The sequence below is a fragment of the Thermobia domestica genome, chromosome 7 (genome assembly GCF_964235325.1).
Source record: "Thermobia domestica chromosome 7, izTheDome1.hap1.1, whole genome shotgun sequence".
In the NCBI taxonomy this organism is placed as follows: domain Eukaryota; kingdom Metazoa; phylum Arthropoda; class Insecta; order Zygentoma; family Lepismatidae; genus Thermobia; species Thermobia domestica.
The window spans coordinates 247,039,248-247,060,003 of NC_137460.1; positions in this window are offsets into that span (position 1 = coordinate 247,039,248).

Here is a 20,756-nt window from a genome sequence, read left to right on the forward strand (position 1 = left end):
ACGGGCAAGTAAACAAGGCAGTCCAAATCGTTCTCTGAGATCTGAGTATTCAGGACATTCAACAAGAATGTGCTGAATACTCAGAGGGACAATACACTCACGGACGGTTCACGTGACATAATAAATAGCTATGTGTGAGATGAGAGTGTCCGATACGCAGACGCGCCAGGAGCACTTCATCTCGACAACAGGACCAAAATGACGTACGCCACTCTCCAAGTACAGGCTTAACCGCGTGTAATTTATTCTCAACGGCCTGGTCCCAATCAGCTTGCCAGTGAGAGCGCATCAAAGAATGGAAATGATTCTGAAGGTCGGAGCAAGGAAGGCTATGGTCCAGTGCAAACCCAACTAAGGCGGCATTCTTAGCAGCTGCGTCAGCACGCTCTTTTCCCCGGATGCCAACATGACCAGGCACCCAGCAGACAACGACGACACAACCCTGTAGCTGTAATTGATGGCACCTCACGAGAATGTCCTGAACGAGAGAGTGCGTAGTAAAGACATTCTGTAAGCTAAGAACAACGGACTGTGAGTCAGTGCAGATAAGCACACGACATAATGAAAGCGTTAAAGCATGGTCCAAGGCAAGTTGAATTGCAGTCAATTCAGCAGTGAACACAGAAAACAGGCGATTTAAATGGAATTCTGAGCTGCCCTCGTCGGTGACAAAGGCACAGCCTACAGAATCCCCATCCTTAGAATCGTTCGTAAAGAACACACTAAAGTCGGGGAACTGAATGAATGAATGATTGGGGGTTAATGTGTCCCCGTCACGACTAACACGGTTGCTCTGGACTAAAAACGTGAACAGAATAAGTTTAAAATACTAGAGCACAATAAACAAGTGCTGCTAAATAATAAGAGAAAACGAAAAAGAGAAAATAAAAGAATAAATAAGCTAAAACAGATAACAATAATAATATATAGAAAACAATAAAAGCTAACGAAAAGTAAAAATTTAGCAGCAATAAAAAGCGAAAACACACTAAAACAGCTCAGAGAACGTGAGCAACCCCACAAGCTTTAACAAAGTCAAGTACCCGGCAAACTATATCTCTTGAATCCCCCAAAGCGCGGGTAAGAACAGAAGGCAATCCGAAACGTTCTCTGAGAGCTGAGTATTCAGGACACTCAACAAGAATGTGCCGAATACTCAGCTGGACTATACACTCCTTACAGTACGGACGATTCAATCTGTGCAGCAAGTAGCCATGCGTCAGATGAGAGTGTCCGATACGCAAACGCGCCAGGAGCACTTCATCTCGACGACGATGGCACGAGGACGTACGCCATTCCCCTAGGAGTGGCTTGACTGCATGTAACTTATTTTCAAGAGCATGGTCCCAATCTGCTTGCCAGTGAGAGCGCAACAAAGAACAGAAATGACGCTGAACATCGGAGCAAGGAAGGCTATGCTCCAGTGCAACCTTGCCAAGGCGGCGTTCTTGGCAGCTCTGTCAGCACGTTCTTTCACCGGATGCCGACATGACCCGGCACCCAGCAGACAACGACGACACAACCCTGTTGCTGCAATTCATGGCATCTCACAAGAATGTCCTGCACGACAGAGTGCAGACTGAAGACATTCTGTAGACTCAAAATCACACTCTGAGAATCGGTGCAAATAAGCACACCACGGAGGGAAAGCGTGAGAGCGTGTTCTAAGGCAAGCTTAACTGCAGTCAATTCAGCAGTGAAGACGAAACACAGGCGATGCAAATGGAATGAATGAATGAATAGGGGGTTTAATGGGGACGTCAGCACCAAGGCTATATGTCCCCGTCACGATTTACATGGTTGCTCTGGACTAAAACATGTAAAGAAAAAGGTTAAAATACTAGAGTGCAATAAACGAAAGTGCTACTAAATAAAAACATAAAATGATAAAAGAATAAATAGTCTAAAACAGATAACAAAAACAATATATAGAAAACAATAAAAGATAACAGAAATTAAAAGTTTAGCAGCAATAAAAATCGACAACACATTAAAAACGCTCAGAGAACGTGAGCAACCCCACAAGCTTTAACAAAGTCCAGTACCCGGCTAACTATATCATGTGAATCCCCCAAAGCGCGGGTAAGAACAGAAGGCAATCCGAAACGTTCTCTGAGAGCTGAGTATTCAGGACATTCAACAAGAATGTGCTGAATACTCAGCGGGACTATACACTCCTCACAGTACGGACGGTTCAATCTTTGCAGCAAGTAGCCATGCGTCAGATGAGAGTGTCCAATACGCAGACGCGCCAGGAGCACTTCATCTCGACGACGATTGCACGACGACGTACGCCATTCTCCTAGAAGTGGCTTCACTACATGTAACTTATTCTCAAAAGCCTGGTCCCAATCTGCTTGCCAGTGAGAGCGCAACAAAGAATTGAAATGACACTGAAGATCGGAGCAGGGAAGGCTATGCTCCAGTGCAACCCCGGCCAAGGCGGCGTTCTTGGCAGCTGTGTCAGCACGTTCGTTTCCCCGGATGCCGACATGACCCGGCACCCAGCAGACAACGACGACACAACCCTGTTGCTGCAATTCATGGCATCTCACAAGAATGTCCTGCACGACAGAGTGCATACTAAAGACATTCTGTAGACTCAAAATCACACTCTGAGAATCGGTGCAAATAAGCACACGACGGAGGGAAAGCGTGAGAGCGTGGTCTAAGGCAAGCTTAACTGCAGTCAATTCAGCAGTGAACACAGGCGATGTAAAAGAAATTCGGAGCTGGCCCCGTCGGTGACAAAGGCACAGCCTACAGAATCCTCATTCTTAGAACCGTCCGTAAAGAACACACTAAAATCGGGGTACTGATCTAACAGTGCGGCAAACTCTTGCTGGTACACCTAGGAACTAGTAGCCTGTTTCGAATGCAGAGATAAACGTAAATCATGACAAGGTGGACGAAGTTGCCACGGTGGAATAGCACAAAAGTAAACCGACGAAAGAGAGGGCCACATGAAATCGGCGGCAAGGAAACTCTCACACGCACGAATGTACCATTGACGTCTAGATCGAGGACGCCCAGCATAGCGCTCGTAGATCCTACCACCACGGAGACATGGTCGACACGGGTGGTCTGGAATACATCGCACATGCGCAGAAAAATTAAGAAGTACTCTGCTGCGACGATAGGCTAACGAAGGTTCATTGGCTTCAGCATACAGGCTGGCGACGGGACTAGTTCGATAGGCGCCAGTAGCTAGGCGAATACCCAGGTGATGCACTGTGTCAAGTTGGCGTAACAGAGAAGCACGAGCAGAACCGTAGACAATACAACCATAGTCTAACTTTGACCGAATTAGACTACGGTACAAACGAAGTAGAAATGTACGATCAGCACCCCACGTGCGGTGGGAAAGGACACGAAGGAGATTCAGAGCTCGTAGACAAGAGTACTTAAGATTGCGAATATGTGGTGCCCACGACAAGCGACGATCAAACACTAGACCCAAGAAACGGACTGTATCAACGAATGACAGACGGGTGCCATCGAGGTATAAGTCTGGGTCAACAATGCATGTACGCTGCCGGCAGAACTGAACACATTGGGATTTCTCGGCAGAAAAGAGAAATCCTGTCTCATTCAACCAGCGAACAAGGCGATTGAGAGTCAGTTGAAGCTGTCGAGTAATGCCGCGAAGATGGCGGGAGCGAGAGAAAATGAGGAGGTCGTCAACGTAAAGTAGACCAGACACAAGAGCCTGTATCTGCGAAAGAACAGTGTTGACAGCGATAGCGAACAACGTGACACTAAGTACACTGCCTTGTGGAACACCATTTTCTTGTACAAAGCGCTCTGAGAGACTAGAAACCCACACGCACTCTAAAGTGTCGCTCATGAAGAAAATTCGTGATAAATTGGGCCATATGCCCACGAAGACCCAAGTCATATAATTGTTTTAAGATACCGTAACGCCAGGTGGTGTCATACGCCTTCTCTAAGTCAAAGAATATAGCCACAAGATGTTTTCCGTGTAGAAAAGCATCTTGAATTTCACCATCAAGATAAGCAAGATTGTCAATAGTTGAACGGAAGCGACGAAAGCCACTTTGAAACTTGCTCAAAAGGGAAAGCGATTCCAAATACCACACCAGGCGCTTGTTGACCATTCGCTCTAGCAGCTTACAGACACAGCTCGTGAGAGCAATGGGTCTGTAGCCCGTGGGGCTAGTTGCGGCTTTCCCTGGCTTTAAGATGGGAAGAACCAGGGCCTCACACCAAGCTGGTGGGAAAAACTCCTGTACCCAGAGTCGATTAAACAGCTGCAATAATGCAAGCTGAGATTCGCGGGAGAGGTTGCGCAACATATCATAGGAAACACGGTCAAGCCCGGGAGCAGTATTGGACGATCGCGGAGAGCAGAATCAAACTCAACGAGCGTGAAAGGAGCGTTAAAGTCCTCACTATTGGCGGTACGGAAATTTAACGGGTTTCGCTCTAGCTGAGGACGGGAACGAGCAAAAGCTGGTGGGTAGTGGTCTGACTCAGAGATAGTGGCAAAATGGTGGCCCAATATATTGGCGATCTCTGAGGAATTGGTCTCGAGAACACCATCCATGTTTAAGGCTGGGACAAGGACAGAAGCGGAACCATTTAAGGAGCGAATCCGACGCCACACCTTTGACATAGGTGTGCGACTACTGAGGGACGAAACGTAATTCGTCCAGCTTTGGCGCTTCGAGAGCTTTACCAGACGTCGAGCACGAGCACGTACAATGCGGAACTGCTGAAGATTTTCGTCTGTGCGATGACGAGTAAAAGTGGCAAGAGCGTGCCGACGAGCCAGGATAGCCTCACGGAGTTCCGCAGACCACCATGGAACACGCCGGCGGGAAACGTCGCCACAGCATTCTGGAATGGAACCATGAGCAGCATCAAGAACAGTCTCCTCAAATGCATCTGCCACAACAGTTACAGGGAGATCATCACGACAATGAAACTCACTCAGCTCATGGAATTTTCGCCAGTCAGCACGCTTCAGATTGAAGCGGCGGAGAGGAAAAGGAGGAGTAACATGGAGACCTTCAACAAATAACGGGAAATGATCACTGCCACAAAGATCAGGATGCACTCTCCATGCCAATGAGGTCAAGAGACCAGCACTGCACATGGAGAGGTCGATACAAGAATATGTGCCATGGGCAGTGGAGAAATGAGTAGGACTGCCATCATTAAGGATAAGAAAGCCACTCTCCTCAAGAAATTCGGTGACCTCGCGGCCACGACCGTCAGTACGGACAGAACCCCACAGACGGTAGTAGGCATTAAGGTCTCCTACAAGCAAGACGGGCGGCTCAAGTTGATGGAAGAGCTGAAGCAGATCTGCGGTTGTAAAGGCTTCTGAGTGAGAAACGTATAATGAACAAACTGTAAGCGGGCGGGAAAAGTGTACTCGCACCGCGACGGCTTGCAGTCGGGATACAATGTGAATTTGCTGAGAATGAACAGAATCGGAGGCACAGACTGCCACGCCGCCAGCAGCGTGGTCAGCGTCTGGCTTATCACATCTGTACATAGCGTACCCAGAAAGAGGAAAGGACTGGGTAGGCTTAAAATGGGTTTCTTTCAAGCAGACAACAACTGGCGAGTGGTCGGAGACCAGTTGTAGCAATTCCTCACGGTGACTACTAAAGCCATTCAGGTTCACTGAAGAAGCGCCATACATGAATAATTCAACGTTTAAGGCGAACTTTCCCACGTGGTTCAATCACAGCCCACTCAGTATCCATGAGTTCGTCCTCCACCATGTCAGACTTCAGAGAAGCTGCAGGTGGCTTACGAACTGTAGTAGATTTCGGTCTCTTCGCAGAGAGAACCGTGTCGTTCAACCTGCGGATATGCTGGCTAAGTTTGAAGCCAGCCATGTAAGGTGATCGGCGATGGGCTGGAGTACGCCGAAGACCACCACTAACAGTGTAACGAGGAGTGTTCGGTCGTTCGCTACGCGTTACAGCTGGAGACTTCGGATGTTCGCTCGTTGTTGCAACGGGAGTCTTAAGAAGTTCGCTCATCTTTGTAACTAGGATCTTCTAATCAGAACTCCGCTTTCGGGCCAAGTCCGTTTGGGTGGAAACGTCAACGGTTTGTGTAGCTACAGATTTCCGAGAACTAGCAGCGACAGTGGCGAAGGGAACAGAAAGCGAGGAAGGAAGGCTTTCTTTTAATCGACGCTTCGCATCTGTAACAGAAATCTTCTCGACTACCATGAATTCTCGGATACGCTTCTCACGTTGAAAGGCTGGACAATCCCGAGACCAAGCAGAATGCTCACCCTTACAGTTGACACAGAAGGGCTTGGTCGACGTACAGGGATGACTAGCCTGGCCACAGTTGGCACAAAGAGAAGCACTCGCATTACACGACGTGCTGGTGTGCCCAAAATGTTGACATTTGTAGCAGCGCTAGGGACTAGGTATATAAGGCCGAACTTTGAGACGATAGAAACCAGCCTTGACATACTCCGGAAGCGTGGGCAAACAAAGTACGAATCAGTGAGTGAGTAGCGACAAGTTCACCTGTCTTCTTACTTTTGATGCGAGCTACATCTACAACGTGTTGGTCCGCCAACTCAGATTTAATTTCTTCCTCGGTGGCATTGAGGAGATCCCAACACGATATCACCCCTTTAGAAAGGTTCAGTAGACGATGCGGTTCTACGGACACGTGCACTGGGCCAATAGTTGTTAACTTCATGAGCTTCGCTGTTTGGCGCTCGTCGATTGTTTCCACCAATAAGGTGCCATTCCGCAGTTTCTTAATATCCTTAACCTGTCCGGCGTTATATGTTATAACTTTATTAATAACAAAAGGGGACAACCCCTTTAGGGCACTCGGACGGTTAGCTGTAGCATCGGCACCATCATTTTCCTTATCTTTAATTACAAGATATCGGACCACAGGTGTCGCGATACTTGTCTTTTCCACATTCTCTACAACAGAACGGTCAGTCTCGTTCTCGTTAAGTTTGGGCTTTTTACTAGAGGGCGAGCCCGGGCCCGTTTTTAATGTTTTTGTACCCATAAAATAAGTTTTTTAAATGAACATTTAGAGAAAAAAACGGGTGTGAGGTCACACCGGGGCGTTAATAGGGGGACTAACGCTACCCCCTGGCAATCCCTTCAGCACGCCCAACACCTTACGATCAGCGTGGGGCCAACGCAGTCAAGGGGAATGGAAGTGCAAGAAAACCATTCCCGTCGACAAAAACGCGTGGCCACGATTCACGGTTAAGGCTGGGACAAAAAGTAAAGAAGCGGATCCGTTTAGGGAGCGAACCCGACACCACACAGTTGACATAGGTGTGCGACTACTGAGGGACGAAACGTAATTCATCCAGCTATGGCGCTTCGAGAGCTTGACCAGACATTGAGCACGAGCACGTAGAATACGAAACTGCTGAAGATTTTCTTCAGTGGGATAACGATTAAAAGTGGCAAGAGCTCGCCGACGACCCTGGATAGCCTCACGGAGTTCCGCAGACCACCATGCAACACGCCGGCGGGAAACGTCGCCACCGCATTCTGAAATGGAACCATGAGCAGCATCAAGAACAGTCTGCTCAAAAGCCTCAGCCACAACAGCTACAGGGAGATCATGACGACAATAAAACTCACTGAGCTCACGGAATTTACGCCAGTCAGCACGCTTCAGATTGAAGCGGCGGAGAGGAAAAGTAGGAGTTACAGGGAAACCTTCAACAAACAACGGGAAGTGATCACTGCCACAAAGATCAGGATGAACTCTCCATGTCAATGAGGTCAAGAAACCAGCACTGCACATGGAGTGGTCAATACAAGAATATGTGCCATGGGCAGTGGAAAAATGAGTAGGACTGCCGTCATTAAGGATAAGCGAGCCACTCTCCTCAAGAAATGCGGTGACCTCACGGCCACGACCGTCAGTATGGACAGAACCCAACAGACGGTGATAGGCATTAAGGTCTCCTACAAGCAAGACTGGCGGCTCAAGTTGATGGAAGAGCTGAAGCAGATCTGCGGTTGTAAATGCTTCTGAGTGAGGAACATACAATGAACAAACTAAGCGGGCGAGAAAAGTGTACTCGCACCGCGACGGCTTGCAGTCGGGATACAACGTGAATTTGCTGAGAATGAACAGAATCGGAGGCACAGACTGCCACGCCGCCAGCAGCGTGGGCAGCGTCTGGCTTATCGCATCGATACATAGTATACCCAGAAAGAGGAAAGGACTGGGTAGGCTTAAGATGGGTTTCCTGCAAGCAGAGAAGTTTAGTCGAGTGGTCAGTGATCAGTTGGGTCAATTCCTCACGGTGACCACAGAAGCCATTGAGGTTCCACTGAAGAAACGCAATACTGGAAAGGATTAACGTTTGAGGCGAACTTCCCCACGGGGTCCAATAACAGCCCACTCGGAGTCCATAAGTTCGTCCTCCACCATGTCAGACTTAAGAGAAACTTCAGGAGGCTTACGAACTGGCGTAGATTTTGTTGTCTTGGGGGTGAGAACAGTCTCCTTCAGCCGGCGAATATGTTTTCTAAGTTTCAGTCCGGCGATATAAGGTGATCGGAGATGGGCTGGAGTACGCCGAAGAGCACCACTAACAGAAACACGTGGGGTTCTGGGAAGTTCGCTTGTCGTTGCAACTGGGGTCTTCGTGTCACAACTATTCTCTGGGACCGAGTCTGTCTGGGTGGAAACGTCGTATGTCTGTGTTGATAGAGATTTTTGAGAACTAGCTGCAACAGTAGCGAATGGAACAGAAAACGAAGAAGGGACGCTTTCTTTCAGACGACGCTTACCATCAGCAGCAGGAATCTTCTCAACAACCATTAGTTCCCGAATACGCTTCTCGCGCTGAAAGGCTGGACAGTCCCGAGACCAAGCTAAATGCTCACCCTTGCAGTTGACACAGAAGGGCTTGGCCGCTTTGCAGGGTTCCGCACCATGACTACCCTGGCTACAAATCGCACAAAGAGCAGCACTCGCATTACACGAGGTGCTGGTGTGCCCAAAATGTTGACATTTAAAGTAGCGCAGGGGACTAGGGATATAGGGCCGAAACCTTGAACGATAGTATCCAGCCTTGACGTACTCTGGAAGCGTGGGCAAACTGAAAGTAAGAATCAGGGACTGGGTGGCGACGAGTTCACCTGACTTCTTACTTTTGAATGAATGAATGAATGATTGGGGGGTTAATGGGGACGTCAGCAACGAGGCTATATGTCCCCGTCACGACTGACACGGTTGCTCTGGACTAAAAACGTAAACAGAAAAAGCTTAAAATACCAAAGCACAATAAACAAGTGCTGCTAAATAATAAGAGAAAACGAAAAAGAGAAAATAAAAGAATAAATAAGCTAAAACAGATAACAATAACAATATATAGAAAACAATAAAAGCTAGCAAAAAGTAAAAATTTAGCAGCAATAAAAAGCGAAAACACACCAAAACAGCTCAGAGAACGTGAGCAACCCCACAAGCTTTAACAAAGTCAAGTACGCGGCAAACTATATCTCTTGAATCCCCCAAAGCGCGGGTAAGAACAAAAGGCAATCCGAAACGTTCTCTGAGAGCTGAGTATTCAGGACACTCAACAAGAATGTGCCGAATACTCAGCGGGACTATACACTCCTCACAGTACGGACGGTTCAGTCTTTGCAGCAAGTAGCCATGCGTCAGATGAGAGTGTCCGATACGCAGACGCGCCAGGAGCACTTCATCTCGACGACGATGGCACGAGGACGTACGCCACTCACCTAGGAGTGGTTTGACTGCATGCAATTTATTTTCAATGGCCTGGTCCCAATCGGCTTGCCAGTGAGAGCGCACCAAGATGTGAAAATAGGAACGAAGATCGGAGCACTTCTTACTTTTGATTCGAGCTACGTCGAAAACGTGTTGATCCGCTAACTCCGACTTAATTTCTTCTTCGGTTGCATTGAGGAGATCCCAACACGATATTACCCCTTTAGAAACGTTCAGTATACGATGTGGTTCGACTGACACGTTCACCGGTCCAATAGATGTTAAGTAGCTTGGCCGTTTGTCTCTCGTCTGTCGTTTCTACCAATGAAGTGCCATTACGTAACTTCTTCATATCTTTAACCTGTCCGGCACGTTAGGTGATAACTATGAATAACTAAAGGGGACAAGCCCTTAATAGCACTCGGACAGTTTGCATCAGAATTGGCACTATCAACGTCTTTATCTTTAATGACAAGATATCGGACAACAGGGGTCGCGATACTTGTCTTTTCCACTTCTTCAGTTTCACATTGTTTGGACTTCTTCCGTGAGGGAGAGGCCGGATCTGATTTTAAAGTTTTAGTGCCCATAAAAGTGTGAATTTAAAATAACATTTACAGAGGAAAAAAAGAGTGTGAGATCTGCTGTAGATTTTCATCATAATAAAAGAATACATTAATAGGCAAAATTGTAACTAATGAGGACCTACTGATTTGCAATGCGATTTGGACTTTGTTCATGTATTCATTTATTACACATTTATAACAAAACAATGTATTTACTCTTTTACTATGTAATGTATTAAATGTATGTGCCATTTTCTTTCATTATTCTGTATACGTTTGTTACTTTTCTTTTCACTTTGTTTATTCTTTTCTTTTTGTAATGTCCGTCTTTATTAGTTTTACTGTGTAATTTTATAAGGAAAATACCTGTAATACCTATTGTAAAGGGAGCAATAGCTCTGTAATAGGTAATAACGATAAATAAATAAGTAAGTAGTGTGCAAATTTTTCGCTTTTCTTCCAGCCTGTGCAATAAAAAATGGTATGTATTGTTATAATAATAGTAGAAAGTTGATATGTTAAAACAATTCGTTACGTTTATTTTTTATTGATAATTTCGCTGTTGTTATTAGAGATGTTGAATACTATCACTATCTATGATTTTCTGACCATTGGTTTATATAGGAAAGTACTTTATTTTGTAATCTACTGAAAATGTAAGTTGTTATATTTTAATGAATTAGTTGTCAGATGTATATCGTGAACATAGAAATTCATGCATATAATTCTAATTATTAATAATAAAAGCTAATTTTAGTGATATTGAAATTATAGGTAACTAAAAATTATTTTGTGTAAACAAGGAACATGTAACAAGAATTGCGAAAGAAATTAGTAAAATCACATCAAGGAAATTCCAGTTTATTCAAGATAAAAGTACATAAATAATTTTCCATATTAATTAATGTCTTGAAGTCAAAGATGGAATAGATTCTTATTAACGTTAAGTAGAAAATGATTTACCTTTCTACTGCTTGTTAATACAAGTTTTATGATGAGAATCAAGCAATAAAGACCGAATATCGATGTTCTTTTCTTACAGGAAGAACGACATGTGTGATTATCTGTGTAATACTCACGGTTATGCACATTGTACACTGCTTCCCTTGTAAGGGCTCTGAGGAGGAAGTAAGAAGCATTCTAATAGCATCAGAGAAAGTACTCAAAAGTAGTGTCAATGTACCTAAGGGAAATGGATTTTGGATGCCAGTAGCTACGGAAGTGAATCCTGGAATCCTGCAGAGACAAAAAACGTATCACTCGTCAAATTACATACCTCAGGACTAGATATCGGCAAACTGAAATTTTCAAAGTATGCTTCATTGCCTTCACGAAGATCTAAAAACAAAAAACGGAAGTGAATCAGTTGCTTATCATGAAATGGACTTAACAAACGAAAATCCTCTAACTGAAAATGTAGTGACCGCAAATAGCACAAGGAATATTCCTATGGGATTCATCGCAAATGAGGATATCAATGCAGAAGCATCAGTACAGAAAACGTGCCAAGATTGGATATGTGCTAGAGAAAAGGAAAGTAACAGAATTAAAATAAGAAAAGCATCTTCTAGTGGTATGATACCCACTATGTATCCGGGAAGTTTCAGCTTTATTTTATCTAAAGATGAATAGTCTGAAGTAAGTCCTTCAGCAAATAGTAATAATAGATTACAATTGAATAAAGGGTGGACAGATTTATTTTACCATAAATTTTCTCAATTTAACAAAGAATGTGCTATATTATTTAAATACCATTGAATTAGAAAAATTAGTTTATCTGGAAAGATTTTCCTTCAAGCAGATGCAATATGTAAGGATAAATCACGCAGAAAATACAAATTTATCATTAAAGCTAATAAGTTAAGCAATGAAATTCCAGTGCATGTATTCGGATTTGGCAATTTTAGACACGACAAAAATCGCATACAGAGGTGTTTCACGAGAGGAATTGATTGAAAACAAATTGGATATAAGTGTATGATAGATACACCAAGGGTACGAGAAGAACTGTACAGAACAGCAGATGTAACCTCAGTTGAAGCTGGGAATCTTTCCCGTTGCCCTTCGAGACATGTTATTAAGCGAATCTAACATGAGAAACTGAAAGAAAAAGAATCTCCATTCAGACAGCTTCTTCGATAATTTTGAAACAAGAAATGAATACATCAGAAAAGAGAACACTTACATCCGTGAGATAAGTTATATTTCCTTTAAAGTACAATTATTTAGTACAGAACAAATTCAATTGTTTGCAAGACGATGTGGCCAGAAAGAACTTTATCTAGATTCAACAGGTATTGTTGTGACGAAACCAACATGGTATAAAAGTAAAAGTGTTTATTATTATGCAGCATGTTTTCAAATGTCTTACGCAGAAATACACATTCCGCTTGCTGAATTCATTTCCGCAGAGCACACTGTTCCATCCTTAACATATTTTCTTTCTAATCTTCATAGAGAATACAGTTTTGTCTCGTCGCAAGAGATATCTTTAGTTGAAGTTAATTTTAGTTTTGCGTTACTGCATTTTGCAGGGAGAGTCTAACATCTTACATTTTTCCATCATGGGATGCGTGTTGGGAGGAGGGAAATTTCTTTGGAACATATGTTCACATCTGTAATGCACAGCTGTCTCATGCAGTTTCCGCCTACTTAGCACGAAAAAAGTCCCAAAGAGCGTGCGAATTCTTATTCTTTCCGTTATCCAAAAATTACAAGAATGTACGTCATTGAAGGAATGTAGTGATATATTTGACAATTGTGCTGTTGTTTTATATTCTAAATTCAGAAGTGCCATATGTAAAGATGCACCTACCATATTACAAGACGATAGTTTCGGATCACTTAATGACGACATTACTCTTCCGGAAAAGTATAAGCCAACAGCAGAATTCAAAACACTACGAGACAATTCACCATTTTGCCAACACTTTGTTTCAATAGCAAAGAAAGTTCAAAAAAGACAATGGTATTTGAAAATAATAATGGCAACTTAAATGATTTTTACTCAGAAATTGCTGCTGATGTAATACTTAAGAATTTTATGCCTTACATATCTCTATGGGGAGCGTTGATATTGAGCAAGAAAAAACGGTTACATCGGAAAGTTCGTAGTAGTAATTCTACAGTAGAAGGATATCTCCACTACATTAAGAATCATCTTCTTCAGTCAAAGTTATGGAGGAAACCTGGTAGATTCATTAGAGAACTTTGAAAAAATGTTGAAGGCAAAATTAAATTATATAAATTTGAAGGAAAGAAACTCCAGCGGAAACAGAAAAAAAACGAACAGTTTGCAACAAAGAAATAGTCACGAAGGCGTCAGAAGGGCAAACTAAAGAGAAGAATAAGCGAAAATATAAATAGGCCAATGAGAATTTCCTAGAGTGGGAGTATGCCTTCCGGATATGACTTAAATGATTCATCATCATGTATATTTGTTTGTGATGAGATTCGGAAGGAAAGGAAATTCACACCAATAGATACAGAGTGGAAAAAAAGAATTTGTATTAAACTAAAGCTTTCATTTCATGCAGAGAGTCATCCGAAAAATGGATCTCATAATGAAGAGCTCAGGAAACCTACAAAAACAGTGCAAGTACTGGGAGACGGGAATTGCCTTTTCCGTTGCATAGGTTACGCAATTATTGTTATCTTAGGCTGTATATAGTAGACTATATGATATTGAATAAGAGATTTATAGAAGCTGTAATGGATGACGATTTCGACTCAACTATTTCTCAAATGAGTAATAATAGAGTTTTAAGAACAATTGATCAAATATTAACATTTTCTGCATTTCTGGGCGTCTGGTGCAACAATATAACCCATTATGAAAACATCAACGAAGAAGGACCTGGCATTTATCTTTATCATAAAAATAATAATCATTTTGATGTTGTTATTAGTGTGGAATGTACAAAAGAAAGTGAAATGTAAAAAATTCTCGTAACAATAAAACAATACAACTTCGAATGTCATAACTCGATCATATAATTAAGACCTACTGATTTATGTTGTGTGCTCAATTCCCAGTTTTCGATGATCATTGCAAATAAATAGTTTATAGCAAAGATATGGTTTCAGCAACATTTTTAGTCGTTGTAGTTTAATGAGAATAAAAGCAGTTGTTTGAATATGTTGTTTTAAGGACATGTTATCAGCCATTTGCAAGTGAAGGAAAACTCGAATATAAACAGTTGCACAAGGTAAGGAAAATGAATGTGATCTTAACGGTTTACAGTGAAATTATCGAAACTGGTAAATATTCACTAACATCTGAGAGACATTCATAAAAGCTATATTTCGAGAAGAGACCGGAAGAAGGTATAACAAATTTGATTTCATGCCGGGGCGATCGACAACGGATGCAATATTTGTACTTAGGATGGAAATAAAAAAGAACAGAAAATATCATATGAACCTTCATCTTGTTCTCGTGGACCTAGATAAAGCGTATGATAAAGTGTCACGGCATCTTATTTGATGTGCTCTGAAGAATAAGTGTATTCCGAACACACACATCTTTATTATGCAATGTAGGTATGATAGACGTAGGACGGAAGTGAAGAGTGTTTGCTGAAGAACAGAAGAGTTCGCATTTCAAGTTCCGCTTCATCAGAGATCCAATCTTCATCCTAACCATTTTCAACTGTGATGCACGAAATTTCAAAGGATTTCAGGAGTTAGAACTTTGGCATATGCTATTTGCGGACGATTTCGGGCTGGTGGGTGAGACGAAGGTTGCACTGCAAGAGAAACCAGATGCCTGGAGATGAGCATTGAATAACAGAGTCCTTTGAACCAGTTGAACTAAGGCAGAATATTTACATTCTTATTTAATGAAAAATGTTATTGAACATACAACAACACAACTAGACAAAAAGAGGTGGTAATGACAAAGAAATTCAAGTAATTGGTAGCAGCTTTCGAGGAGAATGCAGTAGTATAATAAGATGTAAACAGCAAAATTAGAATAACCTGAACGAAATAAAGAGAAGTGGTATGAATTTTGTGGGACCTAGGTTACCATAACCGTTGCCGGGTTATGTATTTCTTGAACCCTGTATATTGTTTTTAGGACATGAACCATTCTTCGATTTAAATCTTATTCTAGCAAAAAAAAAAATCCATTTCCTTTCTTCGATGGGAACAGCGTAGAACTTTATTTTTTATTGCAAATAAGGACCAAATAAACTTTCATCGTTCACCCAGAAATATATACGAAATGTTTTTACACAGTTAAAATATTGAAGTGACTAAAAAAGACTAGATTAATTTTCTGAAGTATACGTGTGTGAATGGTACTTTTAATACCTAGCCAATTCAGTGTTGCACTTTTTGTCATTAATTTGCATAGGCTATGATATACAATAATTTGAAACTGGTTTCTTTTGTTCGGTTTCTTATGGTAATAGTAACTGTCAAGGTGCATTGAGCGAATGTCTGCCGTTGATCGATGTTGGCGAACATCATCTTATCTCAAGGTTCTCAGGTTTGAACTAATCTTCTCTTCTTCTACATTGTGACCATTGAACTGTGAAGTAAAGAAAATACCTTAGACATTTCACTTCCATTTTCATATTGTTGTTGAAACCAGATAGCACTTTCAAATCAAGTACCTAAATTGAACAGTTGGCCAGTCCAATTCCTACCCCGAGGTACCTCAACTCGAAGAGTCTGTGCGATATATAGTTACATTTCAAAGCAAATGTTATAGTATAGTCGCCAAAGGCCATTATTAGCGATTAGCAACATATAATTATTTCCCCAATCCTATTATTTAGCTCGGATACGTAATTATCGGTTCTTATCAACCCTTTTGGATTCTACATTGCGATTGCAAGCGCTTATTCCATTGATATACCATTATAATGTTTGGTTTATAATTATGATCGCACCAGTCCGGCATTTACTTCGACTCCCAGCGCTATTCCACAGTTTTGACCATATTGTGCATCATTTAGTGGTGTGAGAAAGGCTTTTTCAGTGGCGTGAGAAAGACTTTTTCAGTGATGTTCGAAATATAAAATTTCATTCATTCATGTGATAAAGGTTTACAAGAACTATTAAGTGTTATTGAGATGTGAAGTGTGCTTTTAGTGTTTATAAAAGTAGTGATTTGGTTACATCTATACTTGTTATGATCAATTATATTCTTCTGCGAAATTATTTTTATATATAGTGCATCTAAGAATATTGGTATTTTATTTAATGAGTTGTTCTTTCATGTGATAATAGTGGTTTTGTGTGTTCAGGTCTGAGCAATCCTCTGGATGTACACGAGAATTTTAAGCAGAGACATCCGATTCTCTCGATGCCTTATACTCGTTTCTTTCCTTTATTAGAGAATGATAAGGGAACAGTTTAATATTAGCTTTTCGTAAACGTTCTTCGATATCTTATCCAGGTAAGGTATGATGTTTTAATAGAACTAAATTGTTGGAGTACAGAAGGAGATTTTGAGAATGGTTACATATCTAATACGCCTTAAATGAACCGTTTAGAAAGAGGTAGTAATATCTTCATTATTATTATAGGGATCAGAATGTGGAACGACAAAGAAAAGAGGAACCGAAGTTGCATGTAGCAGAGATGACACTGCAGTGGTGGATTATGCACTGATGTGGTAGTAAAAATTTAAGAATGAAGTGATGCGGAGAACAGTAAAGGTGAGAGCAGTAGTAGAAATACTGCAAGAAATTAGAACAGTAAAGGTGAGAGCAATAGTAGAAATACTGCAAGAAATTAGACTGAGATGGGATGAATATGTAAGATGAAGACCTTTGCAATACGTAGCACACCGAATGGATGCTGTAGAATTGAATGGTGAAATAGCCCAATGACGGCCAAAGAATTGGGGAAATTATGTCGTGACATAGAGAAAACATGTTAGTGCGAAGAAAATGATGTCACACTTAATATAATTCATAACATTTGTTAGTTCTTCTAAGTGTTTCATTGAGCAGTAAAACAGAAATTAATTTTTCATATTAAGTTTTAGCTGTAACTAAGGTACTAAAAATATTTTATGTTAATATTTGTAAATTCATTTAGACGAAAACCATTGTTGATCACAACTTCAATTATGATATTACTGTAACCGTACTTCATTACGAATTAAGAGCACCGTCCTTTAGCACTAAGAATCAGTGGTATAATTGATACGTAGCTGGATTCCTATTTACCAAATGATAGGATCGATGCTCTATGTGAAATGAGATTTTCCGTAGCTTTATAAGAATCACACTAAATGAAGATCGAAATTCTACCAGAATTTTAGGCACGAGACAGTTACTTCCCACACTTCAAACATTTCCCACTTCGAACACACACTAGGAAACTTACAAATCTTTCGAGTCAAGTATATCACACTCATTTCTAATTGTGAAGATACGATTCGCGACGCTAATAATCATGTTCATTCTCTTCGCTTAAACCCATCTCTCGTTCCTCATTGCCAATATATCACATCATATGATTTTATTATTGATTGAAAACAAATTGGAAATAAGTGTATAATAGATACACCAAGGGTACGAGGAGAACTGTTCAGAACAGCAGATGTAACCTTAGTTGAAGCTGGGAATCTTTCCCGTTGCCCTTCGAGAAATGTTATTAACCGAATCTAACATGAGAAACTGAAAGAAAACGATCTCCATTTAGATAGCTTTTTCGATAATTTTGAAACAAGAAATGAATACGTCAGAAAAGAGAACACTTACATCCGTGAGATAAGTTATATTTCCTTTAAAGTACAATTATTTAGTACAGAACAAATTCAATTGTTTGCAAGACGATGTGGCCAGAAAGAACTTTATCTAGATTCAACAGGTAGTGTTGTGACGAAACCAACATGGTATAAAAGTAAAAGTGTTTATTATTATGCAACATGTTTTCAAATGTCTTACGCAGAAATACCGATTCCGCTTGCTGAATTCATTTCCGCAGAGCACACTGTTCCATTCTTAACATATTTTCTTTCTAATCTTCACAGAGAATACAGTTTGTCTCGTCGCAAGAGATATCTTTAGTCTAAGTTGATTTTAGTTTTGCGTTGCTGCATTCTGCTGTGAAGTCATTTTACAAGGAGAGTCTAACATCTTACATTTTTCGATCATGGGATGCGTGTTGGGAGAAGGGAGATTTCTTTAGAACATGCGTTCACATCTGTAACGCACACCTGTCTCATGCAGTTTCCACCTACTTAGCATGAAAAAAAAGTCCCAAAGAGCGTGCGAATTCTTATTCTTTCCGTTATCCAAAAATAACAAGAATGTACGTCATTGAAGGAATGTAGTGATATATTTGACAATTGTGCTGTTGTTTTATATTCTAAATTCAGAAGTGCCATATGTAAAGATGCACCTACCATATTACAAGACGATAGTTTCGGATCACTTAATGACGACATTACTCTTCCGGAAAAGTATAAGCCAACAGCAGAATTCAAAACACTACGAGACAATTCACCATTTTACCAACACTTTGTTTCAATAGCAAAGAAAGCTCAAAAAAGGCAGTGGTATTTGAAAATAATAATGGTAACTTAAATGATTTTTACTCAGAAATTGCTGCTGATGTCCTACTTAAGAATTTTATGCCTTCGATATCTCTATGGGAAGCGTTGATATTGAGCAAGAAAAAACGGTTACATCGGAAAGTTTGTAGTAGTAATTCTATAGCAGAAGGATATTTCCACTACATTAAGAATCATCCTCTTCAGTAAAAGTTATGGAAGAAATCTGGTAGATTCATAATATAGACCTAAATATATTTCGAAGTCCTAGTCAATCAGCAGTTAAATCTATCCGGCTTTTAGTAGTACCTCTGTTTGCCACCGCGCTACTGTTCAGCCATGCAATGTAGAAGGCGCACACCCAAAGTATACGTGAGGAAGTTCATTGAGTTGTGTTATTATTTTCCGTATAAAACTGAAATGGTTAATTGTTGTGTTCCGCGGTACAAGAGTACGAATTTCCATGTGACTTAAGTTTAAGAGAAAAATGTTTGGAAGCTTTTTGCAAAGGTACGCTTGATATAGAACGTTGTCAACCATCCGATCGTAGTGTAGTTTGTAGCAGACATTTTTGACAGGAAGATTATAGAAATGATTGTAAGAGGAGAGCCCTAAAAGCAGTTACTCCATTCCTATTTCAAAGTTATTCTTGTTATATGCAATTCATAAATCTCCGAGAAAACCTTTACAAGAAACGAAGTGACTTCCCGTCAAAAGGAATGTTCGTGGGAAAAAAAGAAAATTCAATCTAATTTTTGTCAGTTCCCTTGACGACGACATAAGCAATCAAAATTTAAGTGAATTAACAAAACTAGACAGAAATTACCAGCTGTTAGAAATGAAAGTCAAATATTCTGAAGGAATGAAATACTTTATTTTGCAGCTGTTCACTTTGCACACACTAAAAAAGCTACGGTCACACCTCGCCGCCAACACTACCACTACTTCTTCTAATAACTGATCTACAAACCGTGTACAGTGTTACGAGTTGCTGTTTCCAACGTCCCCCCACCTTATGTCATGTAACGGGATTAGTGATTCAACCATCCAAACACTAAAGCCGTGAGTTTATCAAAGAATTATTCAAGGTTCCACTGAATGTACTGTCTCAGTAATGAAGAAAAAGAAAACAAAATTCTTTGAGTAGAACATATTTAATTTTCTGGGAAAACTACTCTTCATAATCTACAAAATGATCTATACCCTCCGAATCTCTCTGTTGGTGAAACATTCGAAATGCATTATGTAAGGCAGATTTGTTTGAAACAGTTGATTATGCACTTCAGTCACGCTAGTCCTAGACATTCCAAGAATACAGCATCGTAGAATGTGAGCAACATATTATAAGGTCTAGGGGCTTGTAAGGAACAAAAGGATACGATTAATCATGTTCTGAGCCAAACCAAACTTGTAGATCTAATTGTTAATCACAAGTACTTATGTCTGGCTCAATATTTCTTTCAGTATTGAATCCACTAAAGGACATGAGTGAAGCTATGTTAGCAGAAAAATATGTCACAGCTTCAGCGATTTCGCCTCTATATCAACAGTTGAAGGAAGATACGAAAGAAATTGATGCTTGAGAAGCTCAGTTTACTGTGAAAAAAAGTACAAGTTACGAATACAGAATGTAGAATCGATAATGAAACTGAATTTAATTAAAGTTTTTCAGTATTCACTGAAGCTCATGAGGAAAATTATACGCTACAGCAACCTCTGGCGGAAGTGGAAATTACCAAGAAACTAATAACTACATTGAAACAATGGTATGAGAAAAGACTAACACAAAGAACCTATTAGCCCCTAGTTTAAATGTCTTGTATTTTGATGTGTGGTTTGTCAGTAATTCGTTGTGAAAATTTTGTCAGTAATACAAAAGCAAATAAACATGGTAACTATTCAAAATGCCGAGAAATATAGTCCTGAGCAGAAGAAAAAGC